We start from the raw sequence: 23,050 nt of genomic DNA, 5'->3' as shown, positions 1-23,050 counted from the left end.
ATACTTAAATGCTAGATTTAGAAAAACGATAGAGGTAATGGACCTAAAAATTTGAGAGAGACAATACAATATATTAGTATAAAAGAGCAATGGATTTGGGGTCAGAAGATTTGCTTTTTAATTCCAGCTCTGCAATTACTGAAAAAAGCAAAAGAATTAGACTATATACCTAGATTACTTTTTAGGTACTGCCTGTTTAAACATGATTCTATGATAAACCAGAAATCTACAGGTTCATTTAAAATACGACAGATTAAATTAATTCCTTAAAAAGTATGTTTTACAATATAACTATATTTTAGATATTGTAGATAAAACTAAACACCAGATAATCTGGAAATTTAAACATTATGAATATCGATAACATGGAATTGTTTCTAGAGGGTGATACTGGGTTTCTTTGGGAGGGGGTTGTTCATGTCTTTTAGGGATACATACTGAATTATTTACAGATGAATTTACACAAATATCTGGTGTTTTCTTTAAAATAATCTACTTAAGGAGAAGAGAGAAAGTGAAATAATATTGGCCATATGTTGATAATTATTTAAAGTTGATGATGAGGGGTTCTCTAATGCATCACAGGGGTTCTCTCTATATTTGAACATTTCCATAAGAAGGTATTTAAACAGGAACAAATTTACCAAGAACCTAACTAACCAACTTTGAATTCATCTGTGGTAAAATGAGATTTTCATGTCCTATTTTTTTCAGCCACATTCTCCTTTAGAGAATCCATTATGTAACTGCACAAAACCAAAGCAGGTGACATTATAAAAGGGTAAAAGCATCTTGGAGAACAATTTAGTAATAACTAGTAGTCAAAGATGTGGATATCCTATAAGCAACAATAATATTTCTGGTGTCATTGTCTAGAAAAACTCCCAACACATAAACATATAACACCAACGTTGACTGCAGCCCTAAGGTCCTTCAAGAAGAGAACAGAGATATAAATTGTGCACTTAATGAACTACATTGATACATTTCATCACCTTTAAACTCAAAACAATGTTGAGTGAAAGAGCTATTTGTAGGATAATATTAGTAAGTAGAGTGATGCCATTTATATCAGCTTGAAAATGCACAAAATAATGTTACATATAATTTATGGATACACACACACTTTTTAGTATAAAAACATTCAAGGTAATGACAAACAAAAAATTCAGGAGTGGTTATTACTGGAAAAAGGAATAGCAGAGGATCAGGGAGGGATACCCACATAGTACATATCTGAGCTACAGCTTCTTAGAAAAATTTGAAGCAAATCTGGCAAAATTACAGTATGTGAAAGTTGTGTATGGTGAGCATACAGTTATTTATTATATCCTACTTTGTCTACGTGCCTGAAACATTTTATATTTCAAAATATTTTAAAAATTAAGTACATGTGTGTAAAATAGTCAGAAACAAAAGGAATCTTGGCCTCTAAAGCAGCAAAATACTTCAGCTCTGGTCTTAGAGCTACACTTGTGTCTTTACTTGTGTCCTTTTTGGAGATTGGCAAATTTCTCAATGTATAATAAATGTTGATATTGGATAGAAGATACAAGAAACTTCAAAGAAGACTGCATGGTTTTTCTTTGTTTTAAGTGGAATGAGACATATTCTTACATGGAATTATACAGGGGTTATAACCAAAGTGGTTCAGTGTTAGAGTAGCTGGATAAAGTCACTGTCCCTGCAGAAGCACTGCAGGAGGTAATACTGCCCAGAAACATTCTAATTTTAAGTAAAAATTCAACTAATACTTACGTTAGGGCAGATCTATGGAAAGCTTTATTTCTCAAATCTCTCTAATCTGGCAGCACTCAATCTCCAAATTGCCTCCCCTGCAGATTTTGTCAAGATTTGATTATTGGCTTTGTTATGGGAAGGAAGGTCTAGGAGGCATTACTCTAAAGCAGAAATCAGAGAACATTTTTTAAACGGCCAGGTAGTAAATACTGTACGCTTACAGGCCCTAAGTCTCTGTGGCAACTACTGAATTTTGCCATTGTAAGGGGAACACAGCCAGATAATATGTAAATGAATGGGCATGGATGTGTTTTAATAAAACTTGGAAGACACAGTTTGCCAATCCTTCATAGTCTTTCTAGTGTTTCACACAAACGCCAGGAGTTTCTCAATTCTGGCTGGACTAGAACTTTAATGTTCACCAGCTGTACAACCTCTAGTAGCTATCTCTGTTCATACCCAGCCCTGGAGCAGCCACTATGGTGTAAACCTTCCAGTCTTTCTTATTCATTGACAGCCCAACCCTCTGCCACAGATTCACAAGGGGTCCACACACAAACATTTGGAAACCCCTCCACACAACTTCCTCTTCTCCAGTGTCCTGCCCAGAAGATTCGAGCCACTTTACCTGTCCTAAATTCTGAGCCAGCACAGTTAGGCCACCACACGCTGCTTGGATTCCTGATCAGGAAATTGTTCTCAGGCAAATGGCAGGGACAATCAAGGGGCTCATTTCATAAATTTCAAGATCACAAGCCTCTTGCCCAAAGCCTGAAAGAACTGCCTCACAAGATTTTCTATGGCAGGAAGGCTAATCCAAACCAGCTGCTCCTTCATAGCCAGGAGCAAACGTTGTAGTCAATAAACATTCTAGTTTCCAGTATTTATCAAGACTTCTTCTGGGCACAGCTCAATCTGAAGCTATGGGCACACCAAAGGGCATTATAGTGAGAATAACTAGCCATTCATCCACCCATCCAACTAATACTTACTAAGCATCTTAATGTACCAAGACAGTCCTGATTTTTGTTGTCAAGCCTCAGTAATAGCACAGCCAAAAGCAGGACTATAATCTGTCCTGCACAATACACAGGTTTCAGGTAAAGATCAAAGTTGAGAAGATGCATATAAAAACACTTGATAAAGCAGGACACAAATCAAAGTTATTTCTGTGATGGCAACAATCACACCCTTATCTACAGCACAAGTTCTCCGAGGATACTTTCCCTACAGTAGAACAAGATGTAAAAGGGTAGCTGTGAACGAGCACAGTGCGTGTCAGTGCATGCGCTCTGGAGGGTTTGGGGAAAAATCATGCTAGTAGACCAGTGACCGTCCGTCCCTCAGGTACCTGAGTTGAAAGCACAAATGTGAATTCAGCTTTTTAAAAAAGTCTTGTTTTCTACTGGGGTTTGGAGGGTAATGAGTGTATACATTGGTATATTCTAACATACTTCTCTCATTCTGCTTTCATTTTCTTAAACTATCTTCTTCCTTCTCTGTTTTCCTACCATTGTAATCTCAAGTCTTTAAATAAACATCAGTTGTAATGTTAACAGATATTAGCATATAAAATAAGAAAAAGAAAGGCAAATGATTCCTTAAAGACACAAGTACTGACTATAAAATATATGAGTATGTTAAAATCAAGAACTTTTAGTCTTCAAAAAAACACCCTAAAGAAAATGAAAAAACAAGTTATAAACTGAAAAGATTTTTGGAATACAAAAATCCAACAAAAATATCAAAAATATATAGAGATGGCTTAAAATCCAAAAGCAAAGCACAAACAACCCAGGAGAAGAAAAAAGAAAAAGAAAACAAAAACATGAACAAGCATTTCACAGGGGGGAAAAAGACCACCAAAAAAAAAAAAAAGTGAAGAAACATTAATACCAAAGTGATCAGAGAACTGCAAAAGAAATGAAATATTCCATATCCATTCCAGCTGAAAAAATTTATTTAAAGTCTGATGATACCAAGTATTGGAAAGATATGGAGCCACAGGTCTTTTATAGATTAAAGATAGGAAAAATGTTTGGTATAACTTCTACAATGTGAATAATCCTATCTTATTACCCAGGGATTTTACTCCTACATATACACATAGAGAAACATACACAGGTATAAGATATGCATTATTAGAATGTCCACAGCAAAACTATTCACAACAGCAAAAATCTGGAAAACATGCAAAATGCCCACTCTCAGGAGAATGGATGAATAAACTATGGTATATTAATGTAAAGGGTTATTAATCAGCAATGACATAGAACAACATGAATTAAGTCTTAGTAATACAATGTTAAGTAAAAATACTATGTTCCAAATGATTACATATAGAATATCATTTCTGTAAAATTAAAACTAAAATTAAAAGATATTCCTTCTAAGGATCCATAAAGATATGATAAAACTGTACAAAAGCAGAAAGCAAGGCAATAATGAACACAGAATTCAGGCTGTGCATTCTGTATAGAGGGAAGGCATGGAATAAGATGGTCAGAGACCATCTGTAAAATCAGATGTAGCTTATTAAGGATCTGTTGTTCCAGTAGTGGATTCACAGGGGCTTATTTTTAAATATATTAAATATTTACATTTTTAAAAATAAAATAAAAACAGACGATACCTGGGTCAATGAGAGAATGTTATAAACAAATATTCTGGCAGATCCATTATCTAATTCTGTGCACACTATATCCAATTTTTAAAAAGCTTCTTAGCCTGTGTTAAATTTTTCACTAAATTGAGTTTTGATCTTCTTGGGGTATGTATTTTTTATGTTAAATCTACCCAACTGTAAACAGTTGTTACATTATTTTCCTAATGTGGATATATAGTTAAAAACTATGCATTGCTGACAGAGCATGCTGGAGTACAAGTCACATTCTGTGATTTGAGTCATGGTATGCTCAACACAACAGTATTCATGAAACTGCAATTTAGTAAGTACTCTTAGCTCGCTACATACTGGGAAGGGAACAAAAACTTCCATGATCCATAGAAAATATCCTTCCTTTTTACAAGATGACTTGTTTCACGCCTAACCCTTAAAATACAGAGACCAACTCAAAAGCCTTCTTACTCGTAAGTGACACTTTGAAGTCAACCTCAGTATTTTTTCCCAACCTTCTGTTGAGAAAAAGAACAAATACACTGCAAAAATTTTTTCCTTAATACAGATTTTCTTAGTAACTAGAAAAGTTAAAATTAGGGTTTTTATAACAACTAACTCAGCCACTTAATAAAGAAATGTTTATGGTATATATGTAACACTTCAAGAAAAAAATTAAGACTATAAAAACAATTTGTTGTACTCAATTTCTGTATTTTATAATTTCCATGTAATATAGTATTTATAAAACTATATATTTACCTACCTCTGACAGATTCACGAGGAAAACAGTAAAGTAAAAATAATGGATTAACAATCATAAGAGAATTCTTTGTATGTAAAAAGGGTTCCCTTGTTTGAATTTCCAGTGGGGGAAAAAACTTCAAACTTCAAAAATAATGTATTTATTAGCTGGAAAGCTTTAAACTGTTCAACCATCTGGGTAATACAAAGCCCCCCCACCCCACCCCCAAAAAAAACCAGAGAGAAACAAGGGGAAAGATCAACCAACACAGTAATGTGAAAAATGGATTCAGTTATTTTGTGAAGTGTTATTATTTACCTATCGAACACTCCCAGGTCTCTTATGTTTTCCCAAAATAGGGCCCTCACATCACTATTCAAGATATTACCTTCAAATAAGCAGGATAAGAACATTAAAGGCAATATGAAATAGGAATATTTCCTACCTTTATTATCACTACGCAGATAAGACACCAATTAGTGAATAAACATGCATCTTAATACACATATCCTTCTATTATACAAAGCAGTTCTCATAAAGCATTACATGAAGTAAATTCGGCATCACAGGCAATCTTGTAAATCTCATCATTTGACAGATGAAAAAACAGACTCATATTAAGCAACTCTTACAAGATCACACAATAAGTAAATGACAGCAATTAAATGCATACTCAGGTCTGCCGATGGACTTTTATTCACAGAAAACTAAAGCGGAAAAAAAAAAGTCAGGAGACAAGGGCTATAGTTATGTTGGAATGGCTACTAACAGCCATAAAGGCCTTTCCCCTGGCCCTGTGGATTCTACTTCCTGAAAAATAATGCCCCTTACCCTAAGTGCTTCACAAAGCTAATGGGAGGATCAACTAACAGTCATGGAAGTATTTTGAAAAAGTACACTGTTATATAAACAGGGGAGAGATTACCCTTCCAACCTTTAACCAATGACAGTGAGTCCTGAACTCAAGAAACAGCAATACAATACCATGAGCTTGTGACTGGTGTTTTTTCAGCCTGCAACAAATTCTGCAATTCAAGAAGAATCCTGACTAAATCGCAATTATTCAGTGTGTGATTCATAAATGGAGAAATACAACTCCTAGGTTCACTTATCAAAACTTGATAGTTTACCAGATAGAAGAGAATAGACTAAATTCTCTATGCCTGAAAAAGCCTCTCCACCAATACCTATCAGTAATAATGATGATGCCACAGTAATAATAGCAAGTGCTTGTTGTATGCCAAGCACTCACAGCGCACATTTTATATGCATTACTTCTTTTAATTCTCAAAAACCCTCTGTAGGAGATACGAGTATATCAATTTAACAGAGGAAACAATAGTCTAGAGGAGTGAAGTAACATATCTGTGATCAAGCAGCTACTCAGTGGGCAAAGCCAGGATTCAAACCAGACTACCTGTCTACAGAGCTGGAGCTATTCATGACTCACTGCATAAATCATCTGCCAAAAAAGCCCACCCCTTTCACTACCTCTCAGAAGCCCTCTTTCATCCCAACCCAAGTGTAAAACTAATTCTCCCTTCAAAGCACCATTTCCTTTCCTTTCTAGTGATACCACTACCTACTTATATATGTTATGAATGAGCAAACAAAATATGTTAACATTATGAACCCTGACATACAAATACATATATGTAAACACAACCAAGCATGTAACTTATCTGAGTCTGGTTCCTTATCCCTGAGAAACCATCTACTTCAACGACATTTGGTTTGAAACTAAACAGGAATTTCTTTAAAGTGCTTAAAGGGACATTAAGTTATCTACCCAAAACCATAGGGTAAGTGACAGAGTCAAGATATAAATTCCTGTTTATGTTTAATAGCCTATGTTACTAAACCAGCCACTTGATTCCAAAGCCTCTCATGTTAATTCTTAAAGTTGGAGGAGGGGTAGGGACCAGCACCACGCCAATCTCATTTGCTGCTCAGTTAATAAATATTTACTGTAATGAAATTATAAAAACTCAATCAATACATTGTTGCTCATATTCTAAAATTCCATGAGATGCCCTCAGCTTCCAAGTGAGATTTCACTCTTGCCAGGGCACATTAGGTCTACTCCCCATTCCCAATAACAGAGAAAAAAAAAGGATTTTTTAAATGAGTTCCCACTTTTTGCTGGAAATTAGACTCAGGCCTGGTTACTCAGTCACCTCTATTCTCAGAAATAAAACACTTAACCCCTGAAATAAAATTTTCAAAATACTCTCCTTAACTCCTTACACACACTTTCCTGACCATGCACTCAGCTTAGTGCCTCCCTGTGACCTCTCCACCTTCCCAACCCTTTGCCCAGCTTGAACTGAATGAGCCCTCCCATATGCTCCCACTGCACTAGTTCTGCCTTATGTTTCACCACTTACCAGTCTGTAATGACAGGTGTTTTGAAGGCAGATACTGTGTTATTCTCTGCTGTATCACTAGTATACATCACAGTACCTACTAAGGCACTCATACATTGGTGAAATGAATAAATGACTGATGATCCAGTAGGGACTCTGTGTTGCTGCTTCTGATGAGACATGTGAGCAGCTTCTCATCATTCCCCATAGCTGCAGCACAGCCAGACTTGCAACAGACAGTCTTGCCATAGAGCTGTCTCTCTACCAGGGTCCAGGCAAGCAAGTGCTATGATCACAGCTACTGTGTACCATTAATTACTGAAAAGCAGATTCAAGCTCATGAAAGAATGCTTCAACTGAGATACTATACACCATTCATTCTAAAGGTGCTTTATCGTCAGGTATTTCATTTAAGGACACTGCTTATATAAACAGCAAACACTGCTGCAATATCATACACAATTACATGACCAAGCTTGTAAAATGATCACCTTTGAAGTTAGGTCTCCATTTTTGATCCTCCATGTTCTACAGAGTACACCAGACACTTTAATCCTCTAATTTAATATTTACATCAGCCCTACAAAGTAAATAGTTTATGATCAGTCACCATCTTATGGGTTGAAAAACTGAGACTCAAGATGGTTAAGTAACTTGTCCAAAGACACCACAAAGGCAAATCAATAATTTGAACCTTAGTCTACTTGGTCCCAAAACCTATGGATCACTACCCTAAAGAGCCTTCAAGTAAAAGGTATGTGCATTACGAGCTTGATAAGGTGGTGCCAATCAACTAAAAATTGAGTTAAGGGGTCAGGGAGATACGATCATTCAATAACTTATAATGTAAGTTTTCCATTTAGTATTATATACAAACTCAACACACAAAAAATAAAAGCTTCAAGAATCTAAACTGGCAATGAAAAAGTTATACAACCTTAAATAACACTATCATGAGAAAATTTAAGTCACTGTTAGTAGTTGGTCTTTTTCAAAAGTTATTCAAAATGATGGAGTAGAAGCATAAAATGACCATCTGTCAACAGGGTAGTTAAAGGTTAGGAAAGCAGACCAGAAATAAAGAGAAAGAGACCATATGCAAAGTGGCTTCATTGCCAATTATAAGAAACGCAAAGAATATGGAAAATAGGAAAAATTTAATGGTATACAGAGGAATTCTCTTAAGAAGTTTCCAATTAAAACAGAAAGGTTCAAATCATTAGTAATTAGACCACAGAATATCTGAAATATAATCCATTAGGTTGCCAAAAAGTTTGTTTAGTTCTTGTCTGTATGATGGTCCTAGTAGTGCTTAGTTGTCTTTAATTTCATTCAAAACAATTTTGTTAAGATTATGACAGCTGTCATATCAGCATGCATTTTTTTAAAAACATCAAAATTGGTTAATTTTTGTGCAGCCATTTTAAAATTGAAGATGGAAGAAGATACACAACATTTTCAGCATATTATGCTTTATTATTTCAAGAAAGGTAAAAATGCAGATGAAATGCAAAAAAAGATTCATGCAGAGCATGGAGAAGGTGCTGTGACTTACTGAACATGTCAAAAGTGGTTTTCAAAGTTTCTTGGTTCAACTGATACTTTGGCCAAAATAATTCTTTGCTCTGAGGGCTGTCTTATGCGTTGGGAGATGTTTATCAGCACCTGGGCCTCTACCCACTAGAAGCCAAAAGCGAGAGATAGCTGACATACGCAAAACATCCAAATCAATAAAGTTATTGGTAAAAGTAAAAAATGTGTTTTTTAGTTTATGGAAAACACGTAATGGACATTTTGGCCAGCCCAATTAAAAAGAAAAAAGAAAAAAAAGACAATGTGTTTAGTGCCTCTAGATTTACATGTGCACTGACAGGCAATTTCATTAATGAAATCATTCCAATTAATGCAAATCTACATGATTTTTAATAGTCCCTAAAGTTAAACCTCACTTAAAGTTACAATTAGCTACTCCTTAGGTTACTGTCACTAAGGCATCTGATATAATGTTATTCTAACATTAAAAGAAAAATATGTGGTGTCCATTCTTAAATTATTTTCCATTTACCTTTATGACAATGTTTAAAGATAATGGCACTTTAATATTGCAAATCCACATTGTTTCCCCAACACATTTGCTTTTCAGCTTCTTAAAGATTAATGAGATGTCACTTAAATGCATTTCTACCTGTCAGTCCTGATGCTTCAATGACTTCATACAATTTCCCCTGGAATAAAATTTTAACAGAGAAGGCAGTTTTTTATTCTTTGTAACTATGGCAGAAGCTTAATTAGCATCCTTTAGGTATACACAATTTGCTGAAGAGACCATATTAAATAGAGCCCAGAGATAATGTTTCTAAATTCAGCAACCAGCCAATTCCTTCATCTTTCCTATGGCACCTATATAGCTACTCTACTCCTATGATACACTGTTTCATCACAGATTAATAGCATACCTCCTTCCCTCTTTTCTGACTACAGATTTTTAACATAAAATGTTTGCTTCACTAATATTTTTATTGATAAAATGAATTAACTGAGGAGAAGATTAGGAATGATATAATCACAAAAATGATGCAATGGGGAAATAACCTATGGGAATTATATAGCTTATCTATACATTAATAAAACTTTAAAGATTTTACATCTCCTATATCTAGGTGCAGGGATATGAAAATGTAATTTATAATATTTCCCTTATTCATATTCTATTGGTGGTTAGAATTATGATTAACCATGTGCTAAGCACTGGTTACTAACATGCATAATCTCATTTAATAACAATAAAATGATGCTTAACATTTATATTGTGCTTACTGTGTTCCAGGCACTGTTCCAAGTACATTGCGCATATTAATTTATTTAATCCTCACAGAAACTCTGTAAGCACTATTTCAAATTCATAAATAAAGCTTTGAAATGTTAGTTTACTCACATTGTAAGTGAGGAAGTAATAAGGCTATAATTGAAATTCAGGTTGGAATATGATGACAAGTCAAGCCCTTACCCTCCAAGTAATACTTTGGACTTTCATTGTATCACCCGACTCCAAACAACTCTGCAAGGTTTCCCTGAGACCTAAAAGATAAGAGAATAGGAATGCACGGTTCCTACTGAGGCCTCACCTCGCATACAATCTTATCTCCAACAACATTTAGAAACTTCAGCTATAGCTAAATCAACCTTGCTGTCATCTCCCAAATCTATCATTCAGCCCTCCACGTTGTTTTTCATGCGACTTACCCCTGCCTCAAACAGCCTCTAGAATCTCCACACTCAACAAATTCTGCCCAGGCTCAAAGTTCTACCTCCTTCACAGGGCATTTTCTGACACAGCCAACTGTGAAATTCCTTGTGTATAAACTCTTTCAGTAACTATTGTAATTATCACCGTTTTAGCTATTAATCATACACTGCCTCATACTGCCACTTCAATCTTTTGGCATGCTTTCCTCCAAACTATAAACCTAAGGTCAGAACCATGTCTCAAAATCCGGTATCCACCTCAGTCCATAGCACAGTGTTATACATATAACAGAAGCTTAATAAATACTGTTGAATAGATGAATGTGTACTTTTATTTAGTGAAAGGCAGTAAGGCAAAGAAAGTGTTTCAACAAAGTACAGGCAAACGACTGTTTGGTATGACAAACGACAATTTTAATCTTAATTGCTGGTGGGAATGTAAAATGTTGTCATTTTGGAAAACGGTTTGATAGTTCCTCAAAACGTTAAACACAAGCTTACCGTAGGACTCCTATATATGCACCCAAGAGAATTGAAAACATACATTCACACAGAAATCTGAATATGAATGTTCATAGCAGCATATTTCGTAATAGTCAACAAGAGAAAATAACCCAAATGTGCATCAGCTGATGGATAAACAAAATGTAGTACATGTCCATACAATGGAATATTATTCAGCCATTAAAAGGTATGAAGCTCTGATGCATGCTACAACATGGATGAGCCTTGAAAAAATTATACTTAGTAACAAGAAGCTAGACACAAAAGGTCACACATTGTATGACTCCACTGATTTAAAATGTCCAGAATAGGTAGATACATAGAGACAGAAAACAATTAGTGGGGTTAATGAAAACCAGGAACTGAGGTACAAAAGGAACAGTGAGTAACAGCTAAGGGGTCTGTGGTTTCTTATGGATGATAAAAAAGTGTTGGATTTAGATAGAGGTGATGGATGCAGTTTTGTAAATACACTAAAAACAACTGAATTATACACTTAAAATGGTGAATTTCACAATATATGAATTATATCTCAATAAAAAATAGAGAGAACAGGAGAAAAGAAATTAGAACAGGTGAATGTAGACAATGATTTCCAGAAGTTTTACTACAAAAAAGGCAAATAAATGGGACAGTACCTGGCAGTGAAAGTGAGGTCAAGGGAAAGTACCTTTAAGGCGGAAAAATAACACATGGTGGGGGGGGCCGATGAATGATCCAACAGACAACAAAATTGTGAGGCATAAAAATTGGAGTGGGGAGATTCCTGAAGCAATATCCTTGAGTAGTTGAGAGGGGTTGGTATATAGTACACAAGTGAAGGACTGTCTTGGATAGAAACAGATAGTATATCTATGATAATAGGAAGGCAGGATACATGCATACAGAGTGCTTCAGTTAGTGAAGCAAGCAGCAAGGTCATCAGCTGAATTGGAGAGGAAGTGGTATGTGGCTAAAGAAAAAGGGAGTGGTATAAAAGAGCTGTCTGGGAGAGTGAAAAGAGTGAATGGATGAGATACTATGATTGCCTGGCAGCATTAAGGACCCACCTGAGGTTCAAGGTCCTGAATTTAAAAATAAGATCAGTTAGCATGGGTGTGGGAGTGTGTGTACACATGTACCCGTGTTTTCCAGCTATGTTCAGATGCACAGGTACTAGTATAGAGTAGGAGGGTCATACGTAACCAGGGTTGTAATTTTTGTCAAGCAAATAGAATAAAGAAGGGCATAGGAGTTGAGAGTATATGCAAATACATTTGTATAATGATCGACTGCGGAGTTTAAGCAGGGTGAAAAAGAAAAAGAGAACATTGAGATACATGGCAACGAAAAAGTGGAAGATCAATGGATCTCAGGTCCACGTTCTGACTGAGGCCCATGGAAAACAAGATCACCAGAGAAGGAGAGTCCAAGTAACCAGAGGCCAGTGTGTTGGAATCATCTAGTATAAATCATCCCTAAATGCTCAAGCTCAAGAAATCATTCCAGTTTCCAAACAGCAAATGGATTCTTATAATTATCAAAATTTGCATTCAACTGATATTATATGCCCTCCCCAACTCAAATATCGGGAAGTCCCATGCATTTTTTTTTTTATTTTAGCTATTTATTTAGTAACTTACATAAATTTCCTAAATTACTCCTGGGCATATTCCAGGTGCTAATAAATACTTATTGAGATACACACACACACACACACGTATATATGTGTATATATGGATATATGTGTAATGTGTACACACACACACACACACACACACACACACACACACACACACAGAGGACCCTGATGAATGATAAAGCCATGCAGTGAGGGAACAAAAACACAAACAAGTGAGTACTTGTCCTTTCCCTATCACATACATCAGAAACAATTTCTCACCATTTACAGCTGTCTGCCTTTCAAACTACCACACACACACAATTAATTTACCAATCACTGTCCTTCATATTTATTATTCAAAGGCACTGCAGCTGGTGAGGTAATTTTCTACGTTTGGCTGCAAAGACTATACAATATTACTAACTGAAATTAGAGGAGACACAGCCATTTCATCAAAGGAAAGTTTGTTTTAAAATGTTTTAACAAAACAATTTGTATTTTCCACACATTTTTCTTCCAGAACATATGTGCATCATTATTTTAACAAAAAGCATACTTTTTAAAATTTCAGGTATTAATAAGGGGGAAGCACAAGGTATAAGAATTATGTCCAAAAAAAGATAAAACTACAATGAGTTCTAAAGCAAATGCAAAATCCTCTGCAAAACCCACTCAGTAACTGAATATAGGTAATAAGTGATCTCCCAGTAACCCAGTAGTTGAGTCTCTGTGTACAGGGGACCTTTTCAAGCAGATGCTGCATCCTCGCACCCCCAGAAACCAATTTAATTGGCCTGGTGTAACCTGATCCTGGTGAAACCTAGATCTAGGTTTCAGTATTTTTTAAAACTCTCCAAGATGCTAACATACAGCCATGCTTGAGAACTAGAGACCTAATCTAATCCCTTCCTCTGTATTGGCAGCCCATAAGTCTCTCCTGTACTTCAGATTTTATATCTAACTGCCTTCTACACATTTCCATGTGGAGGGTCACATGGACAACTCTGGTGCAAATGTCCAATCCTAAATTCAGCATTTTCCCCAAATGCATTTTTTCCTGTGTTTTGTCCTTTAACATTTAGATTGTGAAATATAACTTACATAGGAAAAAACGCGTAAAACATATAAGCACAATTTAGTATTTCTAAAAAAGTGCCCTTGTAATTATAGGTATCAGCCAGATCAAGAAGTATACCACTAATAGCACCTCAGTCTTATTTATCTTGGCTAGTATCCCAATTCACCTAGTCACTCAGTTCAGAAAATCACCTTAAGATCTCTCCTTCTCCCCCTATATCCAGTAAATCCCAAGTATAGAGATTTTACTGCCTAAGTATCTTCCCTTTTCTTTTTTGCTGCCATTTTCTTGGTCCAGGATCTCGAAAGAATGAAACTGCCCCCAGTTAATTCAATGAAATGATTTCTTAAAAAACAAATCTGATTGTCACCTACTCTTCCTGGCTTCCCATATCAGAGCAAGGTAAGTTTCCCCATGAACTAGCCCCTGAGCTACCTAATCTCTCTTCCTCACTTTCTCTCTCGATTTTTCTCTCTTCCCTCTATGAAACCTGCTCCACTTGAAAAATACTACAAATCTACTTAATGTGCTTATTTACCTAAAAACTCTGTCATTTCCTATCTTTCTACTGATGCTCTTCTGTAATGTAAATCCTTCCCTTACTCTGCTGTACTTGAATTTATCTTTCAAAACCCAACAATATTACTAACTGAAATTGGAGGAGACACAGCCATTTCATCAAAGGAAAGTTTGTTTTAAAATGTTTTTTAAACATCTTAAACTCAGCCATCAATTTCTCCAAAAAGCTGTGCCTGACTCCGACTTCGTCCCTAAATAGCGATTCATTCCCCCTCTATGCTATTCCTGTTCTTGTCTATAGGATTATTCAGCACACTTGTAGTTAGAAATATTTCTCAATGGCAGCTTCACTTACAGTAGCCCCATACTTGCTCTGGGGACTGTCTCTTCTATACCCCTTACTTTGCTCCATCATAAAAGTAGGTTTTCAACAGGAGATACATACTTCAAACCCTGGCTTCAAGCATAGCTGGATCAGGGCTGGACCAATCAGATTCTACCTCCAGGAATTTGAAATCAAAATTAGAAAATTAGTGTCTGTGTGGCTAAGAACTGTTAGTTTTAAAAGAAAGGCTGGAGGTGGGAGGCATATTCCACCATATGTACTAAAAAAAAAGAGAAGATCTAAAAAAAAAAAAAAAAAGGAAGGAACAGATGGGCAGAATGAAAGAGGTAAGAGGAGAGAGTCCTGTGGGCTTCCAGTTCTTGGTTCCAGTCTTTTCTAAAGCACCTCTGAACTCTTGTCCTTGAATTCTGAAAGCAAGACCTGTACCTTTAGATACTACTAGTTCCTATTAGTTGCAACTTAAAGGTCCAAGTACAATAAAGAATTTACTTTCTTACACATATAACTATTTATCCTATTAGCACCATAAAGGCAGAGCTGGGTCTTCATCTATCTGTCAGACTAGCACACACCCTGGAAAATGCCAAGTGCTCAGTGAATGACTGGCAACCATGCTACACTTTTTAAAAAGTGTAGACATGTATTGCACTCTAGCTGATTACTTGCACGTCAAAATGTTTAGGAGTAAACTGTAAGGATGTCTGCAACTTATTTTGAAATACATCAAAAATAAGATGGACTGACTGATAGTGGGATGAATAGATGGGCAGATGTGTGATAAAGCAAATAAAAGAAAATGTTATTAGTTTAGGTTGAACTACTTGTAGAATGCGTTCACTGTACAATTCGACGTTTTTGTATGTTTAAACTTTTTAGTAATAAAATGCTTGGAAAAGAATATAACAGCAATTGAACTTAGATGGGAAAGGTCCATATACAACATACTCATTAACTGATTTTATTGCCCTCTACCTTAAAATGGAAATTCAAAGGACTTTAATAGGAAGACAGGTACTTAGGTGTTTTCCTTTCTCTGCTTAGGTTTTCAAAGTGTTTTGTCTGCCTTCCCGGTTCACAAGCTTGTTTCATAGTGACAGCAGTGAGGTACAATTAAAATGTAAAACTAAATACCTCCATTTTGTGCCTCCTTCAAAACTCACCATTTTTTAGAAAATAAATTAAAGTTTGATGGAATAATTCAAATCATGTTTTCTATTATCAAGACCATTCATCAAAAGAAAAAATGGTGAGGCAGCTATATAGTTAACCTTCTCCTGACAAGTCAGAAAAACACATCAGGAGAGTAAGAATTAGGGGATAAGAATCACAGAATCAGACTGCTAAAACTGGTCAAAAAGACTAAGACTACAGATCCCTATTTTCAAACAGAAAACTAAGAACTAAAACGTTAAAGTATCTTGCCCAAGGTCACCAAACTAATATTAGCAAGACTCAGACTTAAACCCTGGACTCATGACTAAAAGTGCCCAGTGCTCTTTCCAGCCTCCTTCGTAGTCTTAGATACCCCTCCCCAGTTATTATTTAAGAGTAATATTACATGAAGTGCCTCATCTCAGCTTATATATTTTGTATTTGCCCAACCAATTTAATTTTTTTTGGCACGAGACATTCAAGTTATAAATACGAGTGAATAACCACGTTACAACTAGGGTTTAAATGACATACCTTTAATTCACTGTAAATGAACTTCATTAAAATGGCCAGAAAGTGCTGTCCCGTTGTTTTAGGCAAATAAAGAGGCACAAACAGAATTTTAACAGGACACTTGCCTGCATTTCTTGCCTGTGGTAGAAGGCCAAACTTTTACAAATGCTCGTCCAAAAAGTGAACATCTCAAAGATGCAGGAGTAGGAGAATAAACTTTTTAAAAAATTAAGTCTATATTTTAGTCTATTATTTAATTCAGAGTGTATATGCTAAAATAATGGGTTACAGAAGACATGCATAACTACATTTATTCTTACAAAAGCATTCAAAGAATGCTAGTCTGTGTTTTACAAAGACCTCAGTTAGGCTTTAGTGAATTTCTTATGCAGACACTGTATTTCCTTTTTTTTTGTTTGTTTCATCCCATCTTGATTTATTTATTTTTTAATTTTTTGGATCCTCTTTTTTTTTAAATTGTTCAAATACATTTATCTCCATTTTCCCGCCACCGCTTTCCCCTGTCTCACCACCCCTACCTCCCCCCCTCAATCCTTCCCCACTTTGGCTTTGTCCGCAGGTCCTTTATACATGTTCCTTTACTTGACCCTTTCTCTTCTTTTCCCCATTAACTCTCTCTCCCCTTCCCTCTCATCACTGTTGATTTTTTTCTTTCAATGTTGCTGATTATATTTTTCTTGCTTGTTTGTTTTGTTGATTAGATTCCACTTGTAGTTGAGATTATAATGGTATTTGTCTTTTACCCCCTGGCTTATTTCGTTAAGCATAATGCTCTCCAGTTCCATCCATGCTGTTGCGAAGGGTAGTAGCTCCTTCGTTCTTTCTGCTGCATAGTATTCCATGCTGTGTGTAAATGTAACATAGTTTTTTGATCCACTCATTTATTAATGGGCCCTTAGGTTGCTTCCAGCACTCGGCTATTGTAAATTGCGCTGCTATGAACATTGGGGTGCATAGGTTCTTCTGAAGTGGTGTTTTAGGATTCTGAGGATATAATCCCAGCAGTGGAGTTCCTGGGTCAAAAAGCAGTTCCATTTTTAGTTTTTTGAGGAAATTCCAAACTGTTTTCCACAGGCAGCCACCGTATTTCTATTGATATCTTGTCAGACAACAGAAAATCTAAGAAATGACTGGTTCACTTAAGGTACAACTTCGGCAAAATACAATGTTATCCCAGAGAGTTATATATAGGTCACCAACAAGATGCAAACAGAATGGTATTTCTTTGTCTGATCCTTGTCCCTTTCATGGCAAAACTAAAGCTATAAGGAATGATGGCAGGATAATTTGCTACATGGAAAATAAATTTAAACCATGCTACCTCTAGCTATTAAAATTCCACCATACCAAAGTCACCTCTTCCGAAATAATTTAAGAATAAGAATGCGCAACAAGATAGGGTTTCAATTAAAAAAAAATTAAAAATAAGTCAACCAGAATGAGCTTGCTGCCTTTGTTACATTAAAATGGAAATGTGTAGAAGTGTCCACTTTACTTTCTGATTAATAATCCATCCATACAAATACTTAACATTCTGCCACAGTCCACAGCTTCTAATCCTAAATCAGATTTACCATAAATTCTGCTGCTAAAAAATGCACTTCACCAAGAACACTGATGAAATACTCAAAATATTAAAGAATGGCACCTTACCTCCTAATGTATCAGCAAGGGCCTGAGGTCACTAAATGCCTATATAAAAGTGAGCCACATATTGATGTGGACAACGGCTCTGAACTATTATGCACTGTATTTTGTGGTTTTAGCCAATGTATTACAGGGCTCTAATCAACAGCTAGGGTTACATAACTAATACAATGGCCAACCCTTCATACAAAGTGATAAGTGCAACTGTAAAACTCCTAACAGGAACTTAACAAGTTTCCAATGCCCTCACACAAGATAACACAGAAAAGATAAAGTAAAATTTGCAGTAGGACAGTTCCCCAGAAACATATTATCTGAGAAGACTGTAAAAAAGAGTGGATAAGATAATATGCCCTAAAATCAAACTTCCTGGGTTCAAATCCCTGTTCCACTACTTTCTAAGTGTATAAACTTGAGACAGGAAATTAACCTCTATCTCACATGTAAAGTGGGAATAAAAGCACTAATCACCTCATTGAGTTATTGTGACATTTAAATGGAAAAATTCTGTGTTTTAAAGCTGCTTTTAGCAGAGTGCATGGCACAAGAACACTCAGTAATTGCTAACTTTTATTATTAGAATTATAAAATTCATCACAATATTGCACAATTTCACTGAGCTGGTCATGTGTTAATAAGGAAGGCTACTGGAATGCTTTGAACCACCTAGCTAGGGGTGCAAAGTATTCTAGTAGAAGCAATTAAACCAGATTCCCTTAAAGGAAAATGAAAAACATCTAATTTCCAGTAACCAAAAAAGACAGCTGCAGAAAAGAATCATGACCTAAGGTCCAGCTATTTACAAACCATTACAGTGACCAAGAGAGAACAGTGCATTGTATTAAGACAACCCAATTTCAGCACAGGCTGTACAGGAACTCTGGTGGCACTGTTTTCCAAAACAAAAGGTCATCCTCACATCCCACATATGCACATGAATTTATAAATAGTTGAGATCCAAATAATCTAAAGATGTGACAGGAGACTAACCAAGGAAATTTCAGAAAATCGCCCTGCCTTTCTAACAATAATTTTCAGAACATAAAATAGATATAGCCTTGTTATTTATACACATAAAAGAAAACCCATAATGGACATTAAACCTAGGCATATCATAAAAGCAATTCCACATTTTTAAAATAAGAGCACGGGCACAATTTTGACAGATTGTACAGGGAGAAAGGTAAATTCAATTATAACATTATAAATTTCAGAATGAGAACCTTTAAGTGCTTCTAATGATTTCTTCAGCAGTGGCAGTAACATTTATGCTTTGCTACCCCCAAAAATAAATACATAAAATAAATAAAACAAAAGATAAAAGTTCTCTTTATATGGAATGCCTATCCTGCCTTCCCTGACTATCCAAATCTTACCTCTTCTTCCTGGGGCACACTTAAGTTTCATTGCCACAATGAGGTCCACAAAAACACCTCTCCTGACCTCCTTTGAGGTATTTGTACCTGTACTATAAATTTAGGCACTAGGGCATAGAATGCTTTGCATTCATTTGAGTAGGACTAATCACTGACAGCAAAACTCCTGAAGGGCAAGGACAGTCATCTCTTTTTGCTGTTATTTACAGCTGAAGCAAAGTAATAATTGTCACCTAACAGGGGTGTCCAAACTTTTGGCATCTCTGGGCCACACTGGAAGAAAAAGAGTTGTCAGGGGCTACAGATTAAATACACAAACACTAAAGAAAACTGAAGGGCAAAAAAAAAAAAAAGTTTTAAGTAAATTTAAGATTTTGTGTTGGGCCACATTCATAGCCATCCTGGGCCGCATGTGGCCCGCGAGACGCGAGTTAGACACCCCTGAACCAAATGCCTCACACTGAGCTAGGCAATACAGGTAAGAATTTATGAAGCACGTTTAAAAATCAGTATCTGTGAATCAGCCACCTAGCATGAGAACTAGTACATTACCATTAGAGATAAAGCAACTCATACAGCCTTCACCGTCACAGCAGCCCTATGAGGCAAGTGAGGTATGCCCCCGGGGGATACAGGCTCAAAGGGACTCAACCAAGGTCACAAAGCTATTAAATGATAAAGCCCACATTCAAACCAGCCCTTCTAAATGAAAAGCTACTCTTCTTTCCACCATATTACCTGGATTTACTCTTCTTCTCTACCTACTTAAGTCCTAGCTATTCTTCTAGCTGCAACACCTTAAGAAATCCTCTCCAACTACCATAGCTCACGTTTTGTTATTCCTTTTTATTTTTCTTTTCACCAAAGTTCAATGAAAACAGGTCTATATTTCTTTTTACACTTTGGTTAGCTACCCTATTTTTAGCATTATGCTAGACTCAGAGTAGTTATTCAATCACTCTATATATGATAAATTTTCTTAATCCCACCATTACACTGTTATATATATAAAAATTCTAAGTACTGTCTGCCCCGCACAGCATACAAAAATCTAGGGGTACTGCATTTTCTTTAGTATTATCAAGTTTATGAATCCAAGGGGGCAAACTAAAAATAAACAGGTACCGACGGCTAAACCTTCTTAATCTCTGCTGGCTCTGCCTCCACTTCTTCTAGACCTCATAAAACTCCAGTGGCCAAAGGCGCTTTCCTAGTTTTTCACCACACTTTCTTCTAAGTGGCCTATCCCAGTTTCATGACGCTAAATAATGGCCATATACAGATCACCATACTATACCTATAATCCTGGGCTCTACCTGGATTTGCCTATCCAATTATGACTGCTATCAATGAAAACAAAGTGATCAAAACACAACTATGAATTTTCCCCCAAAAACCTACTCCTCTCCCAAGTCTTACCCATCTCACTGAATACCAACAACCATCCACCCAAGCTCTAAAAGAAAAAAATTCAAGCCTGACACAGACTGTTGACATATTCTATTAATTCTACTCCTAAAATATATCCTGAATCCCTTCCTAGCATTGTCTTTCACCTGAATTGAAACAGCCCCCTAATTCATCTTCCTGCTTTTATTGTGGCCAATACATACAATCCTTTCTCCATACAACTGAGTCATCATTTAAAACATCAAACCTTTTCACTCTCCCACTCAAAAATCTTCCAAAAATCTTCACTTACATCATTCTGAGAATAAAAATCATACTCCTTACCCTAGCTTATAAAGTCCCAGCTGATCCGGCCCTCGCTTACTCACTAAACTCATCTGTACCTACATATATATATACCTACCTACCTACCTCCCTCCCTCTATCTTTGTACTTATCCCTCCCTCCCTCTCTTCCTTTTCTCTCTTTACACTCCAATCACTGGGTCCTCCTTTTCCTTCCCTCCACATACCAATTGTGTCCTTGCACTGTACCATTACACTAGCTGTTCCCTCTGACTGGAACAGTCTTTTCCCTTTTCGTCCTAAGACTGACTCTTTCTTAACATTCAGATCTAATCACAAATGAGATCTCAATCAAGTAATCCACTCCATCACTCTCCTATTTTAATTCTCTGCATACCACTTAACTCATATATCTGATTATTTACCTTTTCCCCATAAGATCAATGAGAGTAAAAACATTGTTTGTCTTATTTACCAATGTATTCAGTGACTAAAACAGTGCCTGGTCCACAACAGATACTCATAAAGATATTAAGTGAATACATTTATTAATAAATGAACTGCTTCCATTTCCATTGCTCTATTAATGGTGTGTTTTAGCACCAGAAAAGGGAGGAGGGTTAAAACTGACATTTTGCTAATTATAAACAAATGTCTCTCTCCAATTTAAGTACAATACTTTGACCATTTTCTCTACAAAACTACTACTCTCTAATCTCATTCCAAGCTACTAAAATACAATGGTAGCGATGCACCATAGTAAAGCTGTAAATTCTCCTCAAATTGATCTATAGATTTAATGAAATTCCTGTAAGACCTAGAATTGCTAAAACAATTTTGAGAAAAGAAGAAAAGGGAGGAATCGTTCCACCCAATTTAAAGACTTCTTATATAGCTACAGTAATCAAGACTGTGTGGTCTTGGCAGAAGGATAGATACATAGATCAATGGAACAAAATAGAGAATCCAGAAATAGATCCATACAAACATGACCAATTGAGTTTTGACAAAGGTGCAAAAGCAATTCAATGGAGGAAGGATAGGCTTTTCAACAAATAATAGAGGAACTGAACATTTACAGGCGGCCGAAAAAGACAGAACTTTGATTTAAACCTCATAGTTTACACAAAAAACTATTTCAAAAGAGACAGAGACTACCCTGGCTCATGCCTGCAAACCAAAGGGTCACTGGTTTGATTCCAAGTATAAGGCACATGCCTGGGTTGCAGGCCAGCTCCCCAGTCAGGGGGCGCATGAGAGGCAACCACACACTGATGCTTCTCTCCCTTTCTTTCTCCCTCCCTTCCCCTCTCTAAAAATAAATAAAATCTTTTTTTTTTTAAAGGGACAGAGACTTAAATATAAAATTGTAAGAACTTTTAGGGGGAAAAATCATAGAAGAAAATCTTCAGGACACATAAACAAGACTAGAGGAGTTAGACATGACACCAAAAGCAAGATCCAAAAAAGGAAAATCTAATAAACTGGACCTCATCAAGATTAAAAACGTTTTGCCCTGGCCAGTGTGGCTTAGTTGGTTGGAGTGTCACCCTGTAACCAAAAGGTTGCAGGTTCGATTCCTAGTGAGAGCACATACCTATATTGCAGCTTCAATCACTGGTCCAGGAGTGTACAGGAGGCAACCAATCAATGTTTCTCTCTCACATCGATGTTTCTCTCTCTCTCTTCCTCTATTTCTAAAAGCAATGAAAAAATGTTCTCGGGAAAGGATAAAAAAAATTAAAAACTTTTTTATGAAAGACCTGGGTAAGAAGCTAAAAAGAGAAGCTAAAGACTTGAAGAAATGTTTGCAAACCAAATATCCAACAAAGGACTTCTATCTAGAATGTAAGTACTCCCAAATCTTAACAGTAAAAAACCAA

At 36.1% G+C, this 23,050-nt stretch overlaps 1 protein-coding gene across 5 annotated transcripts in view; it reads right to left on the bottom strand.

The window, feature by feature from the left end:
• Nucleotides 1-23,050, bottom strand: part of STRBP (spermatid perinuclear RNA binding protein) — a 175,428-nt gene that overhangs the window by 76,036 nt on the left and 76,342 nt on the right. The window contains exon 2 of one of the 5 annotated variants that reach the window (XM_054584406.1): nt 22,765-22,864. The exons of the other annotated variants lie outside the window; for them this stretch is intronic. The gene's annotated coding sequence lies outside the window, so the exon portion shown is untranslated. The remainder of the gene's footprint in view (nt 1-22,764; nt 22,865-23,050) is intronic. 5 annotated transcript variants of the gene reach the window in all.

The sequence above is a fragment of the Pteronotus mesoamericanus genome, unplaced genomic scaffold (genome assembly GCF_021234165.1).
Source record: "Pteronotus mesoamericanus isolate MK-2021 breed Mesoamerican mustached bat unplaced genomic scaffold, CSHL_Meso_final contig_78, whole genome shotgun sequence".
Lineage (NCBI taxonomy): Eukaryota > Metazoa > Chordata > Mammalia > Chiroptera > Mormoopidae > Pteronotus > Pteronotus mesoamericanus.
Note: the sequence above shows the minus strand (reverse complement) of the source record. Positions and strands in the feature narration are given on the sequence as shown.